Source organism: Ranitomeya imitator, chromosome 4, assembly GCF_032444005.1.
Source record: "Ranitomeya imitator isolate aRanImi1 chromosome 4, aRanImi1.pri, whole genome shotgun sequence".
Taxonomy (NCBI): domain Eukaryota; kingdom Metazoa; phylum Chordata; class Amphibia; order Anura; family Dendrobatidae; genus Ranitomeya; species Ranitomeya imitator.
Window position 1 is genome coordinate 104,533,914 of NC_091285.1, and position 19,330 is coordinate 104,553,243.

Genomic DNA, 19,330 nt, shown 5'->3' on the forward strand with positions numbered 1-19,330 from the left:
TTACTAAATAGCCATGTATAACAATTGCGGTATATAAATAAACTAGCTGTTTCCAGCCAGCTAACGCTCGGCACGCTCATTGCTATCTAATATAAACCTTGTGATATCTCTCTCTGTCCTTATCAATCTGCTCAGGTGTTCGTTGTTGATAACCAATCCTACGATTTTGTCAATATTGTTGTTGTCGATCAGCTACTGCATCATTGTCCGGATTTTCCTGCGGCCTGTGAGATGGACCTGGCGACTTTTCTTGGCTCATTTTGTTTGGGAGAATGCGGATGCAATTAAATGTACGTTTACCTTGGCTGAAGGGGTTGAATTACATAGAAAGGAAGTGCTGCTTGTGGTAGTGTTGGGGGCGGAGCCTCATGTGGTAATGTGTGGGGACGGAGCCTCGTGTGGTAATGTGTGGGGGCGGAGCCTCGTATGGTAATTTGTGGGGACAGAGCCTCGTGTGGTAATGTGTGGGGACAGAGCCTCATGTGGTAATGTGTGGGGACAGAGCCTCGTGTGGTAATGTGTGGGGATGCAGCCTCGTGTGGGAATGTGTGGGGATGCAGCCTCGTGTGGTAATGTGTGGGGACGCAGCCTCGTGTGGTAATGTGTGGTGACGGAGCCTCGTGTGGTAATGTGTGGGGACGCAGCCTCGTGTGGTAATGTGTGAGGACAAAGCCTCGTGTGGTAATGTGGGGGGGCGGAGTCTCGTATGGTAATGTGTGGGGACAGAGCCTCGTGTGGTAATGTGTGGGGACAGAGCCTCGTGTGGTAATGTGTGGGGATGCAGCCTCGTGTGGTAATGTGTGAGGACGAAGTCTCATGTGGTAATGTGGGGGGACGGAGCCTCGTGTGGTAATGTGTGGGGACGCAGCCTCGTGTGGTAATGTGTGGGGACAGAGCCTCGTGTGGTAATGTGTGGGGACGCAGCCTCGTGTGGTAATGTGTGGTGACACAGCCTTGTGTGGTAATGTGTGACGACGAAGCCTCGTGTGGTAATGTGTGGGGATGCAGCCCCATGTGGTAATGTGTGAGGACGAAGCCTCGTGTGGTAATGTATGAGGATGGAGCCTCATGTGGTAATGTGTGGGGACGGTAATGTGGGGGGCGGGATTATGTGAAGGGTGGGATTATGTGTGGTAATGTGAGGGGTCGGGATTATCTGTGGTAATGTGGTGGGATTATGTATGGTAAAATGTGGGGACAGAGCCTCGTGTGGTAATGTGTGGGGATGCAGCCTCATGTGGTAATGTGTGAGGATGAAGCCTCGTGTGGTAATGTGGGGGGACAGAGCCTCGTGTGGTAATGTGTGGGGACACAGCCTCGTATGGTACTGTGTGAGGACAGAGCCTCGTGTGGTAAAGTGTGGGGACGCAGCCTCGTGTGGTAATGTGTGAGGACGCAGCCTCGTGTGGTAATGTGTGAGGACGGAGCCTCATGTGATAATGTGGGGGACAGAGCCTCATGTGGTAATGTGTGGGGACGGAGCCTCGTGTGGTAATGTGGAGGGCGGGATTATGTGAAGGGTGGGATTATGTGTGGTAATGTGGTGGGGGGTGGGATTATCTGTGGTAATGTGGTGGGGGGTGGGATTATGTGTGGTAATGTGGTGGGGGGGTGGGATTATGGGTGGTGATGTGTTGGGGGGCGGGATTGTGTGTGGAAATGTGGTGGGGGGCAGGATTGTGTGTGGTGATGGGTTGGGGGGCGAGATTGTGTGTGGTGATGTGTTGGGGGGGCGGGATTGTGTGTGGTGATGTGTTGGGGGCGAGATTGTGTGTGGTGATGTGTTGGGGGCGAGATTGTGTGTGGTGATGTGTTGGGGGCGAGATTGTGTGTGGTGATGGGGTGGGGGGTATGATTGTGTGTGGTGATGGGTTGGGGGGGCGAGATTGTGTGTGGTGATGGGTTGGGGGGCGAGATTGTGTGTGGTGATGTGTTGGGGGCGGGATTGTGTGTGGTGATGTGTTGGGGGCGAGATTGTGTGTGGTGATAGGGTGGGGGGTATGATTGTGTGTGGTGATGGGTTGGGGGGTGTGATTGTGTGTGGTGATGGGTTGGGGGGCGAGATTGTGTGTGGTGATGGGTTGGGGGGTGACATTGTGTGTGGTGATGGGTTGGGGGGCGGGATTGTGTGTGGTGATGTGTTGGGGGGCGGGATTGTGTGTGGTGATGGGTTGGGGGGCGAGATTGTGTGTGGTAATGTGGTGGGGGGGCGGGATTGTGTGTGGTGATGGGTTGGGGGGCGAGATTGTGTGTGGTGATGTGTTTGGGGGCGGGATTGTGTGTGGTGATGTGTTGGGGGCGGGATTGTGTGTGGTGATGTGGTGGGGGGCGGGATTGTGTGTGGTGATGTGTTGGGGGGCGGGATTGTGTGTGGTGATGGGTTGGGGGGCGAGATTGTGTGTGGTGATGGGTTGGGGGGCGGGATTGTGTGTGGTGATGGGTTGGGGGGCGTGATTGTGTGTGGTGATGGGTTGGGTGGCGTGATGGTGTGTGGTAATATGGTTGGGGGGGCGGGATTATGTGTGGTGATGTGTTGGGGCGAGATTGTGTGTGGTGATGTGTTGGGGGGTGGGATTGTGTGTGGTGATGTGGTGGGGGCGGGATTGTGTGTGGTAATGAAGTGGGGGGCAGGATTGTGTGTGGTGATGTGGTGGGGGGTGGAGCTACTGTGCAGGGGGCGGGATTAGCGAGTAATCACGATGCCTCATATATATATAGATGAATGTGTATGATATAGGGTAAAACATGACTGAGCTAATTCATTGTACTATTTCTTTAACGTGCAAATTGTCTAAAAACATTGGCAAGTTCTTTTAAGTGACCCAGTGTTGAAGAAATGCTCACCTTCCATGCCTTTGATTACAGAATGAAGGTCCAAAAACCTCAAAGACATCTTGGTACATAGCCATTATGAACCCAGCAAACTCAGAAGAGAACTCAGCTCGAGGCAACAGGCTTCTTGAACTGCGGCCATTGTAAGGCCTGTTCAAATATGACTAAGAGCAAAACGTTTCACAACTACACAGGAGATCGCACCTTTACCATCAGGCGCTTTATCTCCTGCTCATCCAAGGGAGTTGTATTATACCCATGTGGCAAAATTTATGTGGGACTCACAACTCGTGAACTCAGGGTTAGAACCCGTGAACATATAAGAGACTTTGAAAAGGGATCGACAGCAGATGACCTCCAACAAATCAGTACTCTACCAAGGCATTTCAACCATTGTCATAACAAAAACTCGAGCCTGCTAAAGATTAAGGGCATAGATATGGTGACTTTGGGATCCAGAGGGGGCAATCTCAGCAAAAGACTAGCCAAAATGGAAAGCAAGTGTGTTTATAGGCTGGGAACCATTGCTCCATATGGGCTCAACAAAAATTTGGGGCTTAGTGCATTTTTGTAAAGTTCATAGGTTTTTCGTGGTTTTATGTTTTTAGGGGATGCAGGGTTGCATACAGGGATATGTATTGTTTTATTATGTACTTTTATGGGTTACTAATATCCATTTTTTATCCAGTTTATCACAGTTATTGTTTTTTGGGTTTCCCTTGCCATGCCAGACCTTATTGTTTCTACATCACTGTGTCATATGGGATATGGATCAAGATCTCACGTTAAACTTTATCACAGTGTATATTTTCCCATGGATTTCAGTTTCCATGCTTGGATATTTGGACAGTCGTGGTTTGAACTTGCACAAGTGTAGATTTTTTATTTGTTACATTTAGCATTATCAAGAATTTATTGTTTGGAGGTATATTCTGTTCATATTGATTATATATTTTTAATTTTCAATATACTAAGATTCTTCGTTAGTGAGGGTATAGCAAATATCTTTTATTGCATTTAATATATTATTTCTTTACAAGTGTTTGTTATAATAATTGACCACTGCTATACACTTAATTCACTTTATTTCATTCAGCACACTTCACATCATTACCCACTCAATTACTGTTCAGTTTTATATAGGGTTTTATTCATTCACATTATTCCAAACATCACACTTACTAGTATTTTACATCACTCACTTTTCATCTTAAATCTATTTCACTTTCACATATTACCACTAATCCAGTCTCACTTGCATATTCTCTCATGACACCTGTAGTGAAATACATATAGGTATGAATGTGTGAGTAGCAGTAGTTTAACGTCTGTCCTGAGACTGTAGTTCTCACAAAGATCACAGCATATGTATCTTGAGAAGGCAGTCTACTGTCTCCAATCTCACCAGGGGGTATTGCTGGGAACCAGGAAGAAGGGGAAACATTTCATACCTTCTACCTCTTTTGAAAGATGTCACTTACGGACTGACACTATCTATCTGTGAGAAACTTTAGGCAAAGAGTGTTCAGAGGAAAATAATATATTCATTGGGGGAGCGGCCGTGGTCCAATCAAAAACATTATAATATTAACCTGAGAGGCTGTTCTAGAAATCTGACCTCCAAGTTGACTCTATAAATTAGGCCTGTATACATAGAATCGCGGTCACAGATTGGGAGGCAGCCGAGCTGATGTGTTCCAGTCCACATTCATCCCCCCTCAGGGAGCAGAAAGCAGACTACAAAGTTAGCTATTTCTGTAAGTTTTCTCTTGTTTATTTTTATAACTGGTTTGCATATTTGTATGTCTTTTTACTATCATATTTTTACATTTTTTTTATTGTAAGCACTGTACCTTTTCTATTAAAGCATAAAACTTTAATTAGCTGAACCAGAAGCATAGCTACCGGGGAAGCAGAGGGTGCGGGCGCCCCGGGCCTGATAGTCAGAGGGGGCCCACCCGGAGCTACGCTACTGTAAGTGATCGATCTCCATGCTCTGCCGCCGCCCGTTATGGAGCCCCTGAGCAGGCGGGGGCCCCAGTGCCAGCAGTGGGCACCCCGCCTGTCATCACAAGGTCAGCAGTTCCGGCATTTAGCCGATACAGCTGACCGCAATGATGAGGGAAGGAACGCTGCGCTGTGCTCCTTCCCCCATCATCCCCCTGTCAGCGTCTGACGTCGGCGACTATGACAGCGGGCGCGATAATGTCACTACCTGGCGACTGCTGTCAGGAGATGAGCCAGCGCTCAGCACAGCGCAGGAACCAGGAAGAAGAGAGGTGAGTATTTATTTATTTTTTATGGGGTGCTGCCTAATACTACAGGGTCTGCCTATGGGGGGTCTGCCTAATACTACAGGATCTGCCTATGGGGGTTTGTCTTATACTACAGGGTCTGCCTATGGGGGGTCTGCCTAATACTACAGGGTCTGCCTATGGGGGTCTGCCTACGGGGGGTCTGCCTTATACTATAGGATCTGCCTATGAGGGGTCTGCCTAATACTACAGGGTTTGCCTATGGGGGTCTGTCTTATACTACAGGGTCTGACTTATACTACAGGGTCTGCCTATGGGGGTCTGCCTAATACTACAGGGTCTGCCTATGGGGGTCTTTCTTATACTACAGGGTCCGCCTATGGGGGTCTGCCTAATACTACAGGGTCTGCCTATGGGGAGTCTGCATTATAGTACAGGATCTGCCTATGGGGGGTCTGCCTAATACTACTGGGTCTGCCTGTGGGGGGTCTGTCTTATACTACAGGGTCTGCCTATGGGGGGTCTGCCTTATACTACAGGGTCTGCCTATGGGGGGTCTGTCTTATACTACAGGGTCTGCCTATGGGGGGTTTGTCTTATACTAAAGGGTATGCCTATGGGGGGGTTCTGCCTTATACTACAGGGACTGCCTATGGGGGGTGATGTCTTATACTACAGGATCTGCCTATGGGGGTACTGTTTTATACTACAGGGTCTGCCTATAGGGGTTCTGTCTTATACTACAGGGTCTGCCTATGGGGGTACTATGTATAGCAACCCTGTAGATTGCTTGGTGGCTGCTGCCTGAATCCTGGAGTATATTCACTTCAATGGAAGATCAAACTCAGTAATCTACTAAACAATGTCTGGAGCTGTTGTGTTCCACCCATACATCGCTTAGGTACGGCTGCAATTAGACCAGAGAAAGCCGTTAACCCCTTTACATCCCATGCTTGTCTTCACCTTCATGAACAGGCCAAAGTTTACAATTCTGACCAGTGTTATTTTATGTGGTAATAACTCTAGAACTTTTCAATGGATCCCACTGATTTTCAGACTGTTTTTTTTGTGGCGTATTGTACTTCATCATAGTGGTAAAACTTCTTCGATATTACTTGCGTTTACATGTGAAAAAAATGGATATTTGGTGAAAATTTTGAACATTTTGCAAATTTCAAACTTTTATGCCCTTAACTCAGAGTTATGTGACAAAAAATAGTTTGTGTCTAACAATTTTCTGCATGTATAGTTTATATCAGAAAAAATTTTTTTTCAACATTGACCAGCGATTTGTCATTTTTTTCAGAAATATTTACAAAACCATTTTTTAGGGACATCATATTTGAAGTGACTTTTGAGGGGCCTATTTGACAGAAAATGCCCACAAGTGACACCATTCTAAAAACGGCACCCCTTAAGGTGTTCAAAACCACATTCAAGAAGTTTATTAACCCTTCAAGTGCTTCATAAGGATTTATGTAAAGTGGAAGGAAAAAAAAATTTACATTTAATTGTTTTTTCACAAAAATTTTACTTTAGACCCCAATTTTTTTTATTTCTGCAAAGGGTAACAGGAAAAAAATGGACCCCAAAATTTGTTGTCCAATTTCTCCTGAGTATGCCAATAACCCATATGTAGGGGAAGACCACTTGGGTACACGGCAGAGCTTGGAAGGGAAGAAGCGCCATTTGACTGTTTGAATGTAAAATTTGATAGAATAATTAGCGGACGCCATGTTGTGTTTGGAGAGCCCCCGATGTGCCTAACAGTAGAAACTGCTCACAAGTGACACCATTTTGGAACCTAGACCTCTCAGAGACCATATTTAGATGTGAGGTGAGCTGATTGAGCCCCCAGGTGCTTCACAGCAGTTTATAACGTTGAGCCGTAAAAATAAGAAAATACCATTTTTCCCACAAAAGAGTTTTTTTAGCCCTAAATTTTGAATTTTTACAAGAGTAACATGAGAAATTGAACCATACAATTTGTTGTACAATTTCTCCTGAGCACGCAGATACAACATACGTGGGCAAAACTACTGTTTGGGTGCACGGCAGGGCTCGGATGTGGAGTGCCATTTGACTTTTTGAATGCAAAATTGGAATGATTAGCGTTTGGAGAGCCCCTGATGTGCCTAAAAAGTAGAAACCACCCGCAAGTAACACCTTTTTAGAAATTAGACCCCTCCCTCAAGGAACGTATCTAGATGAGTGGTGAGCTCCTTGAACCGCAAGGTGCTTCACAGAAGTTTATAACATTTAGATGTGAAAATAAAAAAAAAATCTAATTTTTCCCACAAAAATGTTATTTTAGCCCCATGTACACTGATAACCCATATGTGGACTTTTGAGGTACAGTGCAAAGGTCGAAGGGAATAAGTGCCATATTGGAGCTCAGATTTTGCTGGAATGGTTTGAGGGTACCATGTCACATTGGCAGAGCCCCTGAGATGCCAGAATAAAAGAGCCCCTCATAAGTGACCCCATTTAACAAACTACACTTCTCAATTAATTCATCTAGGGGTGCAGTGCTCATATTGACACTACAAGTGCGTCACAGAATTTTATACCATTGGGCAGTGAAAAAAATAATTTTTACCTCCAAAATTAAGTTTTAGCAGCAGATTTTACATTTTCGCAAGAGGAAATTGGCAAAAATGGCACGACAATTTGTCCCACAATTTCTGCTGAATGTAGATATACCCATATGTGGCTGTACAGTGCTATTTGGTCATACGGTGAGACTTGGGAGTGATGGAGAGCTATTTGCCTCCTGGAGCGTTGAATTTCCAAGAATAGTTTGCGGACATATACAGAGCCTCTAAGTGATAGAAAAGCAGAATTCTCAACCAAGTGACCCCATTTTGGAAATTATACCTCTTTGGTAATTTATCTACAGGTGTAGTGATGATTTTAACTCCAAGGGTGTTTTCCAGAAACAAGAAGTAAAGGATGTTGATGAGTAGAAATTGCAAACTGACATTGTAGTCCCCTGCATGTTATAGTCCCTGGTATGTTGTAATGCCTGGTATGTTGTAATGCCCAGTATGTTGTAGTGACCAACCTCTGGAGACATACACCCTAAATTAGACAGGCTCTCATCAATACAAAAATGCCAAACATATGGACGCTAAATGTGGTTTAGGCACAATGTGGGGCTCAGAAGGGTGGGATTTGGATTTAAGAGTGCAGAATTTGCAGAATTTCTTTTGGGGGGGCAAGGAGCCATTTCACTTTTCCAGAGCCATTGTACTACCAGTAACGGGGAAGCCCCTATATTTCCTTTAACAGATAACGGACCTGAGTGGGGATTTGCTTTTTTGTGGATTGAGTTGAAGCTTTTATTGGTAACATTTTACATAACAATTTGTATCACATTTATGCTGCTTTCTACGCTGAGTACTTACATTGGGGTTTCCCTTTAGATCTTCAAATTAAGTAATTAAGATGAAACCCTTGAGGCAGGCACTCACTATAATGAGGCAGCAGAGTTACTCTGGACTCGGTCTGGCCTCTGTTCAGCAGTGTCTTTTTCCAGAGATGCAGAAACCTCTGGCCAACGGCACTTTTATGCGCTCAGAATAAAAAGACGACAACCACCAGATCACAGGTTCGACGGCGTCCAAAGTGCCTCCATCTGCCTCATTATAGGGAATCTTCTGCCAGGGGTACCGTCTGAATCAAGTATTTCAGAGATTTATATGGAAACCTGTTATGTTTGCTAATGACAGGTGTTATGAAGGCAATCCAGAAACACAGTGTGCTTAGCGATCAGAGCGCACACAGTGATCTGACAAATACCCAAAAATACAAGAACGAGCTCTGAGACGTGGAAACTCTGTAGACTGCACACCTGATCCTATCCTAAACACAACTAAAAGCGGCTGTGGATTGCGCCTAACAACTACCTAGGCAACTCGGCACAGCCTAAGAAACTAGCTAGCCTGAAGATAGAAAAATAGGCCTGACTTGCCCCAGAGAAATTCCCCAAAGGAAAAGGCAGCCCCCCACATATAATGACTGTGAGTAAGATGAAAAGACAAAACGTAGGGATGAAATAGATTCAGCAAAGTGGGGCCCGATATTCTAGGACAGAGCGAGGACAGTAAAGCGAACTTTGCAGTCTACAAAAAACCCTAAAGCAAAACCACGCAAAGGGGGCAAAAAAAAACCACCGTGCCGAACTAACGGCACGGCGGTACACCCTTTGCGTCACAGAGCTTCCAGCAAAACAAAAGACAAGCTGGACAGAAAAAAAGCAACAAAAAAGCAAAAAGCACTTAGCTATACAGAGCAGCAGGTCACAGGAACAATCAGGAGAAGCTCAGATCCAACACTGAAACATTGACAAGGACCAAGGATAGCAGCATCAGGCAGAGTTAAGTAATGAAGCAGTTAACGAGCTCACCAGAACACCTGAGGGAGGAAGCTCAGAAGCTGCAGTACCACTTGTGACCACAGGAGTAAATTCAGCCACAGAATTCACAACAGTACCCCCCCCTTGAGGAGGGGTCACCGAACCCTCACCAGAGCCCCCAGGCCGACCAGGATGAGCCGCATGAAAGGCACGAACAAGATCGGAAGCATGAACATCAGAGGCAAAAACCCAGGAATTATCTTCCTGAGCATAACCCTTCCATTTAACCAGATACTGGAGTTTCCGTCTAGAAACACGAGAATCCAAAATCTTCTCCACAATATACTCCAATTCCCCCTCCACCAAAACCGGGGCAGGAGGCTCAACAGATGGAACCATAGGTGCCACGTATCTCCGCAACAACGACCTATGGAATACATTATGTATGGAAAAGGAGTCTGGGAGGGTCAAACGAAAAGACACAGGATTGAGAACCTCAGAAATCCTATACGGACCAATAAAACGAGGTTTAAATTTAGGAGAGGAAACCTTCATAGGAATATGACGAGAAGATAACCAAACCAGATCCCCAACAAGAAGTCGGGGACCCACACGGCGTCTGCGATTAGCGAAAAGTTGAGCTTTCTCCTGGGACAAGATCAAATTGTCCACTACCTGAGTCCAGATCTGCTGCAACCTATCCACCACAGAATCCACACCAGGACAGTCCGAAGACTCAACCTGTCCTGAAGAGAAACGAGGATGGAACCCAGAATTGCAAAAAAATGGAGAAACCAAGGTAGCCGAGCTGGCCCGATTATTAAGGGCGAACTCAGCCAACGGCAAAAAGGACACCCAATCATCCTGGTCTGCAGAAACAAAACATCTCAGATATGTTTCCAAGGTCTGATTGGTTCGTTCGGTCTGGCCATTAGTCTGAGGATGGAAAGCCGAGGAAAAGGATAGGTCAATGCCCATCCTACCACAAAAGGCTCGCCAAAACCTTGAAACAAACTGGGAACCTCTGTCAGAAACAATATTCTCAGGAATGCCATGCAACCGAACCACATGCTGAAAAAACAAAGGTACCAAATCAGAGGAGGAAGGCAATTTAGCCAAGGGCACCAGATGGACCATTTTAGAAAAGCGATCACAGACCACCCAAATGACTGACATCTTTTGAGAAACGGGAAGGTCAGAAATGAAATCCATCGAAATATGTGTCCAAGGCCTCTTTGGGACCGGCAAGGGCAAAAGCAACCCACTGGCACGAGAACAGCAGGGCTTAGCCCTAGCACAAATCCCACAGGACTGCACAAAAGTACATACATCCCGTGACAGAGATGGCCACCAGAAGGATCTAGCCACTAACTCTCTGGTACCAAAGATTCCAGGATGACCAGCCAACACCGAACAATGAAGTTCAGAGATAAGTTTATTAGTCCACCTATCAGGGACGAACAGTTTCTCTGCTGGACAACGATCAGGTTTATTCGCCTGAAATTTTTGCAGCACCCGCCGCAAATCAGGGGAGATGGCAGACACAATGACTCCTTCCTTGAGGATACCCGCTGGCTCAGATAAACCCGGAGAGTCGGGCACAAAACTCCTAGACAGAGCATCCGCCTTCACATTTTTAGAGCCCGGAAGGTACGAAATCACAAAGTCGAAGCGGGCAAAAAATAACGACCAACGGGCCTGTCTAGGATTCAAGCGCTTGGCAGACTCGAGATAAGTCAAGTTCTTATGATCAGTCAATACCACCACGCGATGCTTAGCTCCTTCAAGCCAATGACGCCACTCCTCGAATGCCCACTTCATGGCCAGCAACTCTCGATTGCCCACATCATAATTACGCTCAGCGGGCGAAAACTTCCTGGAAAAGAAAGCACATGGTTTCATCACTGAGCAATCAGAACCTCTCTGTGACAAAACCGCCCCTGCTCCAATCTCAGAAGCATCAACCTCGACCTGGAACGGAAGAGAAACATCTGGCTGACACAACACAGGGGCAGAACAAAAACGACGCTTCAACTCCTGAAAAGCTTCCACAGCAGCAGAAGACCAATTAACCAAATCAGCACCCTTCTTGGTCAAATCGGTCAATGGTTTGGCAATGCTAGAAAAATTACAGATGAAGCGACGATAAAAATTAGCAAAGCCCAGGAACTTTTGCAGACTTTTCAGAGATGTCGGCTGAATCCAATCCTGGATGGCTTGGACCTTAACTGGATCCATCTCGATAGTAGAAGGGGTAAAGATGAACCCCAAAAATGAAACTTTCTGCACACCGAAGAGACACTTTGATCCCTTCACAAACAAAGAGTTAGCACGCAGGACCTGAAAAACCATTCTGACCTGCTTCACATGAGACTCCCAATCATCTGAGAAGATCAAAATGTCATCCAAGTAAACAATCAGGAATTTATCCAGATACTCACGGAAGATGTCATGCATAAAAGACTGAAACACAGATGGAGCATTGGCAAGTCCGAACGGCATCACTAGATACTCAAAATGACCCTCGGGCGTATTGAATGCAGTTTTCCATTCATCTCCTTGCCTGATTCTCACCAGATTATACGCACCACGAAGATCTATCTTAGTGAACCAACTAGCCCCCTTAATCCGAGCAAACAAGTCAGATAACAATGGCAAGGGATACTGAAATTTAACAGTGATCTTATTAAGAAGGCGGTAATCAATACACGGTCTCAGCGAACCATCCTTCTTGGCTACAAAGAAGAACCCTGCTCCCAGTGGTGATGACGATGGGCGAATATGTCCCTTCTCCAGGGATTCCTTCACATAACTGCGCATAGCGGCGTGTTCGGGCACGGATAAATTAAATAATCGACCTTTAGGGAATTTACTACCAGGAATCAAATTGATAGCACAATCACAATCCCTATGCGGAGGTAGAGCATCGGACTTGGGCTCTTCAAATACATCCTGATAATCAGACAAGAACTCTGGGACCTCAGAAGGGGTGGATGACGAAATCGACAAAAATGGAACATCACCATGTACCCCCTGACAACCCCAGCTGGATACCGACATGGAATTCCAATCCAATACTGGATTATGGGTTTGTAGCCATGGCAACCCCAACACGACCACATCATGCAGATTATGCAACACCAGAAAGCGAATAACTTCCTGATGTGCAGGAGCCATGCACATGGTCAGCTGGGCCCAGTATTGAGGTTTATTCTTGGCCAAAGGTGTTGCATCAATTCCTCTCAATGGAATAGGACACCGCAAAGGCTCCAAGAAAAACCCACAACGTTTAGCATAATCCAAATCCATCAGATTCAGGGCAGCGCCCGAATCCACAAACGCCATGACAGAAAACGACGACAAAGAGCATATCAAGGTAATGGACAGAAGGAATTTGGACTGTACAGTACCAATGACGGCAGTCCTAGCGGACCGCTTAGTGCGCTTAGGACAATCAGAAATAGCATGAGTGGAATCACCACAGTAGAAACACAGACCATTCAGACGTCTGTATTCCTGCCGTTCAACTCTAGTCATAGTCCAATCGCACTGCATAGGCTCAGGTTTAACCTCAGGCAGTACCGCCAAATGGTGCACAGATTTACGCTCGCGCAAGCGTCGACCGATCTGAATGGCCAAAGACAAAGACTCATTCAAACCAGCAGGCATAGGAAATCCCACCATGACATCCTTAAGAGCCTCAGAGAGACCCTTTCTGAACAAAGCTGCCAGCGCAGATTCATTCCACTGAGTGAGTACTGACCATTTCCTAAATTTCTGACAATATACTTCTATATCATCCTGACCCTGGCACAAAGCCAGCAAATTTTTCTCAGCCTGATCCACTGAATTAGGCTCATCGTACAGCAATCCGAGCGCCAGGAAAAACGCATCGACACTACTCAATGCAGGGTCTCCTGGCGCAAGAGAAAATGCCCCGTCTTGAGGGTCGCCGCGCAAAAAAGAAATAATAATCAAAACCTGTTGAATAGGATTACCAGAAGAATGAGGTTTCAAGGCCAGAAATAGCTTACAATTATTTTTGAAACTTAGAAACTTAGTTCTATCTCCAAAAAACAAATCAGGAATAGGAATTCTTGGTTCTAACATAGATTTCTGATCAATAGTATCTTGAATTTTTTGTACATTTATAACGAGATTATCCATTGAAGAGCACAGACCCTGAATATCCATGTCCACACCTGTGTCCAGAATCACCCAAATGTCTAGGGGGAAAAAAAAAAAGTGAACACAGAGCAGGAAAAAAAAAAAAAAGATGTCAGAACTTTTTCTTTCCCTCTATTGAGAATCATTAGTTTGGCTCCTTGTACTGTTATGTTTGCTAATGACAGGTGTTATGAAGGCAATCCAGAAACACAGTGTGCTTAGCGATCAGAGCGCACACAGTGATCTGACAAATACCCAAAAATACAAGAACGAGCTCTGAGACGTGGAAACTCTGTAGACTGCACACCTGATCCTATCCTAAACACAACTAAAAGCGGCTGTGGATTGCGCCTAACAACTACCTAGGCAACTCGGCACAGCCTAAGAAACTAGCTAGCCTGAAGATAGAAAAATAGGCCTGACTTGCCCCAGAGAAATTCCCCAAAGGAAAAGGCAGCCCCCCACATATAATGACTGTGAGTAAGATGAAAAGACAAAACGTAGGGATGAAATAGATTCAGCAAAGTGGGGCCCGATATTCTAGGACAGAGCGAGGACAGTAAAGCGAACTTTGCAGTCTACAAAAAACCCTAAAGCAAAACCACGCAAAGGGGGCAAAAAAAACCCACCGTGCCGAACTAACGGCACGGCGGTACACCCTTTGCGTCACAGAGCTTCCAGCAAAACAAAAGACAAGCTGGACAGAAAAAAAGCAACAAAAAAGCAAAAAGCACTTAGCTATACAGAGCAGCAGGTCACAGGAACAATCAGGAGAAGCTCAGATCCAACACTGAAACATTGACAAGGAGCAAGGATAGCAGCATCAGGCGGAGTTAAGTAATGAAGCAGTTAACGAGCTCACCAGAACACCTGAGGGAGGAAGCTCAGAAGCTGCAGTACCACTTGTGACCACAGGAGTAAATTCAGCCACAGAATTCACAACAGAAACCCCAATGTAAGCGCTCAGCATAGAGCAGTAGAATAATTATGCATTGAGCCTTAGGCCGGCGTCACGCTCAGCGTATAAAAATACGGTCCGTAATTTACGGCCATAATACGCAGAAAAATCTCCAAAATAGTGGTCCGTATCTCATACGTAGGCAGGGTGTGTCAGCGTATTTTGCGCATGGCATCCTCCGTATGTAATCCATATGGCATCCGTACTGCGAGATTTTCGCACAGGCTTGCAAAACCGACATATGGACATACAATGGATCCATGTTCTCAAAAAAATCGTAAAAACATAAATACTGATATATATATATATATATATATATATATATATATATATATGTCAGTGAGACACATATATATATATATATATTAATATATAATATATATTAATATTTCATACAGCGCTAGATAGCTTAAAAGCCGGTAATTCAATTGCCGGCTTTTGCTATCTCATTCCCAAACCCGACATGATATGAGACAACTTTTTATTTATTTTTTTACTTAGTCCCACTACGGGACTTTCACTTTCTGCAGTCTGATGACCGTTATAAGATACAGGGTGGGCCATTTATATGGATACACCTAAATTAAATGGGAATGGTTGGTGATATCAACTTCCTGTTTGTGGCACATTAGTATATGGGAAGGGGGAAAATTTTCAAGATGGGTGGTGATCATGGCGGCCATTTTGGATCCAACTTAATTTTTTTCAATAGGAAGAGGGTCATGTGACATATCAAATTTATTGAGAATTTCACAAGAAAAACAATGGTGTCAAGAGTGGGAGAAGAGGGTTGCATTACATAGTTACATAGTTATTAAAGTTGAAGGAAGACTATAAGTCCATCTAGTTCAACCCATAGCCTAACCTAACATGCCCCAACATGTTGATCCAGAGGAAGGCAAAAAAAACCCATGTAGCAAAGAGTAAGCTCCACATTGGGGAAAAAAATTCCTTCCGGACTCCACATACGGCAATCAGACTAGTTCCCTGGATCAACGCCCTATCAAGGAATCTAGTGTATATGCCCTGTAACATTATACTTTTCCAGAAAGGTATCCAGTCCCCTCTTAAATTTAAGTAATGAATCACTCATTACAACATCATACGGCAGAGAGTTCCATAGTCTCACTGCTCTTACAGTAAAGAATCCGCGTCTGTTATTATGCTTAAACCTTTTTTCCTCCAAACGCAGAGGATGCCCCCTTGTCCCGGTTTCAGGTCTATGATTAAAAAGATCATCAGAAAGGTCTTTGTACTGTCCCCTCATATATTTATACATTAAAATAAGATCACCCCTTAGTCTTCGTTTTTCCAAACTAAATAGCCCCAAGTGTAATAACCTATCTTGGTATTGCAGACCCCTCAAATCCAACATAATCCAACACAATGGGCAGCACTTTGAACACATTTTATAAGTGGTCATAAACTTGTAAATAACTCATGAAAGAATAAAGTTATGTTAAAATCAAGCACACCATTGTTTTCTTGTGAAATTCTCAATAAGTTTGATGTGTCACATGACCCTCTTCCCATTGGAAAAAATAAAGTTGGATCTAAAATGGCCGACTTCAAAATGGCCACCACGGTCACCACCCATCTTGAAAAGTTTCCCCCTCCCATATACTAATGTGCCACAAACAGGAAGTTGATATCGCCAACCATTTTTATTTTATTTAGGTGTATCCATATAAATGGCCCACCCTGTATAACAATGCTCCTGCAATGCTATACCTCAGGGGTGTCAAACTGCATTCCTCGTGGGCCGCAAACCATGCGTGTTTTCAAGATTTCCTTAGCATTGCACAAGGTACTGCAATCATTATGTGTGTAGGTGATTAAATTATCACCTGTGCAGTACAAGGAAATCCTGAAAACATGACCTGTTTGCAGCCCTCGAGGAATGCAGTTTGAAACCCCTGCTATACCTTATAGCCTGTCAGCCCTGTAGACACAAGTTACTTAGTTGATAATGCGCAGTGCATGATCTAACTTTCTAGTGCCTGGTGACCCTGATGTCGTCGTAACATCTCCGTGGGGACTACGATCCAAGAGCAGAGGGGCTTTCTTCCGTCTGCATGCTCTCTAAATGCAGCGATCTCACCGATCGCAACATTTAAGGGGTTAAAGTGCTGGGAGCACATTTTTTCAGAATCAGCTGACACCCGGCGACGATTATCGGTACACAATTCCCTGTGTGCTTGCGATCGCCATGACGTACATATACTGCATTGGTTGGGAAGTCCTTTCCGATCATGATGTACATGTACTGCAAATGTCAGGACGGGGTTAAAAATGTAATTATTTTTTCTTCACTGCCCAATGGTATTAATTTCTATGGAATAGCTGTGGTGTCCGTATGCTCAATGCACTACTAGATTAATTAATTAAGGTTAGTAGGTTGAAAAACGCAGTCATGAGGGCTTCTGCTGTTCTGTCACCTCAGGGGCTCTGACAATGTGACATGTCACACACAAACCAATCAAGCAAAATCTGCTCTCCAATATGGTGCTCTTCCCTACTGAGCTGTATACTGTGGCTGAAATGTAGTTTCTGACCACATATTGGGTATTGGCGTACTCTTCTCTTTGTACCCTGGTGAAAATGAGAAATTTGAGGCTAAATCAACTTTTACATGAAAAAAAAACTGTAATATTTCCTTTTCATGTCCCAATATTTTAAAATTCGGTGAGGCACCTGCGGTATCAAGGTGATCATCATACCAGGAGATGGATCCTTCAAGGGGTAGATTCCAAGATGGGGTCACTTCTGGGACGTTTCAACTGTTTAGGCACCTAAGAGGCTTTCAAAATGAAACATGAAATTCAGTATTGATTCCCAGCCAATTTTGCATTCCAAAAGTCAAATGGTATTCCTTCCCTTCCATTCTCCATGACAGTAGTTTTCTACCACATATGGGGTATCGGCATACTCAGGAGAAATTGTACAAGAAATTTTGGGGTCCATTTTTTTCTTGCTACCCTTGTGGAAATAAAAAAAAATTGAGGCTGAAATAGACTTTTTGTGGGAAAAATTTGACATCAGTCATCTAAATAAATTCCTTGATGTGTATAGTTTCCAAAATGGGGTCACTTGTTGGGGGTTCTACTGTTTAGGCACCTCAGGAACTCTCTAAATGCGATATGGCGTCCGCTATCTATTCCAGCCAATATTTGAAGGGTTTCTGAAGGTTGTTATTCTGGATTATCTCAATGAGAATAACTGTTTAACTCCATATCATAATGGGTTTAGAGGAATCGCTCCTATCAAACCAATCTAATCAGATTTTATGAAGAGGTAAGCTATAGACTGGACCAAGGTGAGTCATTGGATGTGATATATCTTGATTTTTCCACAGCGTTTGATACCGTGCCATACAAGAGGTTGGTACACAAAATGATAATGCTAGGTCTGGGGGAAAATGTGTGTAAATGGGTTAGTAACTGGCTTAGTGATAGAAAGCAGACGGTGGTTATAAATGGTATATTCTCTAATTGGGTCGCTGTGACCAGTGGGGTACCGCAGGTGTTGGGTGTTGGGACCTATTCTCTCCAACATATTTATTAACGATCTGGTAGACGGTTTACACAGTAAAATATCAAGATTTGCAGATTATACAAAACTATGTAAAGCAGTCACTACAAGAGAAGATAGTGTGAAGAGCAGAACAAAAATGATTACCTCAATGAACAAAAAAAAAAAAAAAAAAAAAGAATTTGTGATAACTATTGACCTGTCCATTCAAGGACATTTTAGCTATAGTATGAAATCCTGTTTTTCCTGTCTGTGGAATTGCCTTTGTACTGTTTGTTGTGAAACTGCCGCCCACGAAACTGTTTTCTTTTCTTTTCTTTCTTTCCTGTTTTGTCTCTTTGTTTAAACATGCAAAACTTGTATAACCACTAAACCTACTGAAACAACTATATAAAGAAGGGATAGCACCTTGAAGGCAGGCGTGCTTCAGAGACTTCCCAGTGATACACTATACAAGACGTGTCTTGTGTATTATTTCTGGTGATTCCCCACTTCCAAAGGCTGCTCCGACTGAGTGTGATCCCGACATTTCCTGGCGCCTGAACAGGGACCCGAGGTCTGTGTATTCCTTCAAGAACACCGGCAGAATACGAACGAAAAGAGAATCTGGGATAATGGACGGCAGATGAACAAAAACCTGGCCAGGTAAGAGACACTGTTAGATCTCTTATATCTGCCCTGCACTGTCCGTAAGATTTTCTGTGTCGTGTTCTTTAGCGGGTAGTTCTAGTAGAGGAGGATACCTATAGCTCGGGTTTTTGAACTATTTAGGAATTGATCACCTCACGGAGTACGGCATTGAATGAGAGTGAATGTGAATAGAAGGTGTGTGGAAGTTGGGAATAGCCCTATAAGCCGCCCAGGGGGTTGAAACAGAAGAAGTGACTGTCCCACTGGGCAACGTGGTTGCGTCCTTTCGGGGAGACCTCCGCGCCTATGTTCAATCTCTGATCCTGTCTTTGACAAAAACCTGGTGACGGATAAGTGTATGATAGTATGAGCCCAGGACAGATAAATTAGCCTGGGACAAGAATACGTTGTATGTGATAGTATAAGCCCAGGACAGATAAATTAGCCTGGGACAAGATACGTTGTATGTTCTTTTTCTTTTTCTGTCTGGTTGCATTTGTGTTGTTTGCTATAGGTGTAGGAATCAGGATTTTCTTACATCAACACAGTTTAAACATCCTAGCTCCTTAGGAAGAAGGTAACGAGGTATTCTCATACCCA

The 19,330-nt window shown here is 44.4% G+C and overlaps 1 protein-coding gene across 3 annotated transcripts in view; it reads right to left on the bottom strand.

The window, feature by feature from the left end:
* NME5 (NME/NM23 family member 5) overlaps positions 1-19,330 on the bottom strand; it is a 212,983-nt gene that overhangs the window by 164,688 nt on the left and 28,965 nt on the right. The gene's annotated exons all lie outside the window — the stretch shown is intronic.